A 4,182-nucleotide genomic window follows, 5' to 3' on the forward strand; every position below is an offset into this window, starting at 1 on the left:
GTCGCCAGTTTCATCATCCACCACCCTTTTCTTCTCTGTCTTCTCACGTTTATTGTTGTTAAACCCATATTTATGCTTTCTTCCCTTCATGTCTTGTTTTATCACAACTTTAGCTGAATCTCCCATCTTCAGCATAGTTGAATCTCTTGTCTTATTCTCCAATGACACACTTTGATGGCCTGCATCTCTTTTCTTTGTATGTTCTAGTGCTTCAGCTTCAGAATGCATAAAGCAATAAGAATTTTCCAGTGATCACCAAAGGCTTCTGCATCATCATTGACACTCTCCACCCTCTTTGGTTTATGCTTCTGTGTTTTCTTTCGTGCCTCCTCGTTATAAATCTCAGCATTATTCGAGGTTGCACTAGAACAATCAGCACCAATCTGTGCTTCTTCCTCGTCTACCAGGTCAATATCTTTCCTTTCAACTTTTGTTTTGTAAATTACAGTGTAGTTTACAAAAGCAAAGGTGAAAGGAAAGATATTGAGCTGGTAGAGGAGGAACATGCACGGATTGGTGCTGATCCTTCTAGTGAGACCTCCAATAAATCTGAGAATTATAAGGACGAAGCACGGAAGAAATCACAGAAGCATAAACCAAAGAGGGTGGAGAGTGTCAACACTGATGCAGAAGCCTTTGGTGATGACTGGAAAATTCTGATTGCTCTATGCATTCTGAAGTTGAAGCACTAGAACATACGAAAAAAAGAGATACAGGCCATCAAAGTGTGTCATTAGAGAATAAGACAGGAGATTCAACTATGCTGAAGATAGGAGATTCAGATAAAGTTGTGATAAAACAAGACATGAAGGGAAGAAGGCATAAATATGGGTTTAACAACAACAAACGTGAGAAGGCATAGAAGAAAAGGGTGGTGGATGATGAAACTGGCGACAAACATCAGCTGGATGAAGTCCTATGAAGATCCTCCTCATTCTCAAAAAGGGGAACGAGCAACAATTTGAAGGTTGTACATTCAGGAACTAAAGAATTCAAAATATCTAGTAATAAGAGGGATTTGTTTTTGGGATTTTCTTAGCACCAAGAGCGAGTACGCAAGAAGCTTGCACTTGAGGAGGGAAGAATATTTGCAGCTAATGAACAACTTTCTTAACTATTTGTGCTTAAGATTTTACTGTTTCTTTTTGCTAATATGTAAATATAAATGGTATAAGGGTATCGCATAAAAACATGGTCTATATTTACTTCTAAGATTGTTAGGGATAAAAATGACCATGTCCATAAGCCATAGCCTTATATTATTTATATTTACATATAAGAAAAAAAATAGTAAAATCTGAAGGACAAATAGTTAAGAAAGTTGTTCATTAGCTGCAAATATCCTTCCCTCCTCAAGTGCAAGCTTCTTGCGTAGCCTCTCTTGGTGCTCAGAAAATCCCAAAAACAAATCCCTCTTATTACTAGCTATTTTGAATTCTTTAGTTCCTGAATGTACAACCTTCAAATTGTTGCTCGTTCCCCTCTTTCTTTTCTGCAAAAAAGAAAATCAATATCAAAGAAAACATGGATGAAGTCCTAAGAAAATCAATATCAAAGAAAACATGGATGAAATGACAATTAAAAAACACAACTACCAATCTTTCAGAGTCCTTTGGTTAATTTGTCTTGTCTCCTTATGTGGTGGGGTTTTGTTTAATAATATTATACTTTTGCCTTCCAAAAAAAACTTATGACTGATCCTCTTTTCATTAATCTTATTTTGTATGTTATTGTATAAAAGATCATGGGTTCTCCACCTGCCTCCACTCCTCTTGCTCCTCCTCCTCCTCCTACTCCTACTTCGGACGCATCGACTTCGACGTCTGCCGTGAAGTGGACACGCAAAGCCTCACGTCTACGATCGTTGTCCACTAGACCACCTAGTGTTGAGAGACCAGTGGTGCATGTTGATCCTGCTACCGGGAAGGCCGACGGTCCCTATAGGAAGAAATTAAGAACATATTTGGGAATTGTGACACGTGATAAGGTGGACATCACCTACGAGAACTGGAAGGAGGTCCCTAGTGCTCAGAAGGACCTAATTTGGGAGGATATTCAGGTATTTCTCTTTTCTTATTTGATTTTGTGTAATTAATAGCCAAAAAATTTCATTATTGTAACAAATAAACTTTGTTTCATGTTGTCAGGCGGAATTTGATATCCCAAAGGCTTCTGACAATAGGACGAAAAGGAAGTTACTACAGACCGTGGGGGAGAGATGGAGGCAGTTTATATCAGACCTCACGAGGAAATGGGCCCTTGCAGCCAATCAGGACGGTGTCGAGGACACTGTTTGTGACAATTACGACATCAGCAAGGAAAAGTGAGCCCAATTTTACCAGACTCGTAGAGACCCTTCTTGGGAGGTATGTTCCTTGCCATTTAAGTTGTTTTTCATATTAAACATGATATTGTTATACTTCATTCTACCCATTTTAAACATTATTATTTAATTTTTCCAGGATGTGCGCATCAAGGCACAGGCCATCCAGAAGCAGAATACTGCCCCCCAGGTTTTGTCTCGTGGGGGTTATGATTATTTGGAGCAGAAGCTCCTGGCTGAGAAGACCAAGAAGAAGCTGCAGGACGCTGCACAGTCAGGAAGCGTTGATGGCGTCATCGACCCTCCATCCCCGGTCAGAAGCCACGTGAAGTGGAAGATGGCCCGCACGAAGAAGACATGGGAGATGACGACTGAGGCCGCAAAGGAAATCGCTGAGAAGATTGTAAGTCATTTTCAACTAACCATTACAATTATGTTTGAATATTTTGAGAATGCCATGTACCACTGTGTGTTTTTTGTGCAGGATTCGTTTGAGGAGCAGGCCACATAGGGATCGTTCGTCCCCCATGGACGTCAGGATGTTCTGGCCGCTGCTATTGGACGTCCAGAGCACCCTGGACGTGTCCGTGCTACTGGAGCCGTTGTCACCATCATGCAATACTTTGGATCGGCTCCACGGACGTCCCGCAGCGCTTCCTCCCTGCCTCCTGACGAATTACAGCAGTTGACCCAGCAGATCAGGGACCAGCTAGAGGAGTCCATCATAGAGAAAGTGACGAAGCAGGTCATGGCATCCTTCAGCCAGCTCAGTTGCAGATGCAATATCAGGGACTTGCAGTGCCTCCGGAGCCTCTGGTTGGTCTTGGTCCCTCTGGTCCTCGAGTGAGCACAAAGGGGAGTTGTGTTGATCCCTCAGGAAACAATCCCGAGACGGGTGACTTTGACAAGTGCGGCTTGTACATAGAAGCAGATCCTGCCCGCTTGGTTGCCATGGGGAGAGTTTATGAGGGATCCACTCTTGTTCATAACACTCCTTTGTTGTCTGGCCAAGTAAAGGTGAGTGTGGACGAGGTTAAAGATGCAGATGCTCCAGTTCCTGTACCCACTGATGAGGTTTCCTTAGTGGGGCAGACACTTCACACCTTCCTTGCTTGGTCGACACATCTGGTCAAGTCTTTATCACAGCATGTACTTATTGTCCTTACTATATGTTTCTTCTTTTTAAATTAATTCATTAAGTGTGCCTCAAATTTGGCTATTTAACTTTGTTTCATGAACAGGTAGCTGTGTCTCCGCCAAAACCAACTCTGAAGCCCGATCCGGAGGTCGATGATCTGCTTTATCTGATGACATTGACCATCCCAGAGCTTTTCTTGAGGCTTTATCAGGTTAGATGGGATGCTACCGTGTTCGGGGTTGTTAATCCAGATTTCCCCCTGTACATAAAGCACGAAGACCTCTCCGAAATCGCACACGGTGGTCAATGTCTCAGCATATCAGTGTTACAGTTGTGGATTCTGTAAGTCTTTATATAAAAGGCTTTTATTTACCTAAGTTATGGCTTTCAATTCATAAATATTTAACTTTGACTCAACATAAACAGGCATCTCACTGAAACATGTATGCGAGCGGGGAATTCTGATATCTATGGATTCCTCGAGCCACAGTCAATTCAGAGGTCTGGGTAATTGCAGTTTGAATCTAAAAGTTACATAAAGAGTTGGATGCAGAGTTCACAACGCGATGTGTATCTTGGAGCCTACCAAAATGGGTAAGTCACAAAATAACAAAATTTAATTAATGTTTACTAATGTACTAACCCATTTTAGGTTCCACTGCAGCGGACACTGGCAGATGGTGGTCATCCTGCCCAAGGAACACTTAGTTGTCTGGTTTTG

This window comes from Glycine soja, chromosome 18 (genome assembly GCF_004193775.1).
Source record: "Glycine soja cultivar W05 chromosome 18, ASM419377v2, whole genome shotgun sequence".
In the NCBI taxonomy this organism is placed as follows: Eukaryota; Viridiplantae; Streptophyta; class Magnoliopsida; order Fabales; family Fabaceae; genus Glycine; species Glycine soja.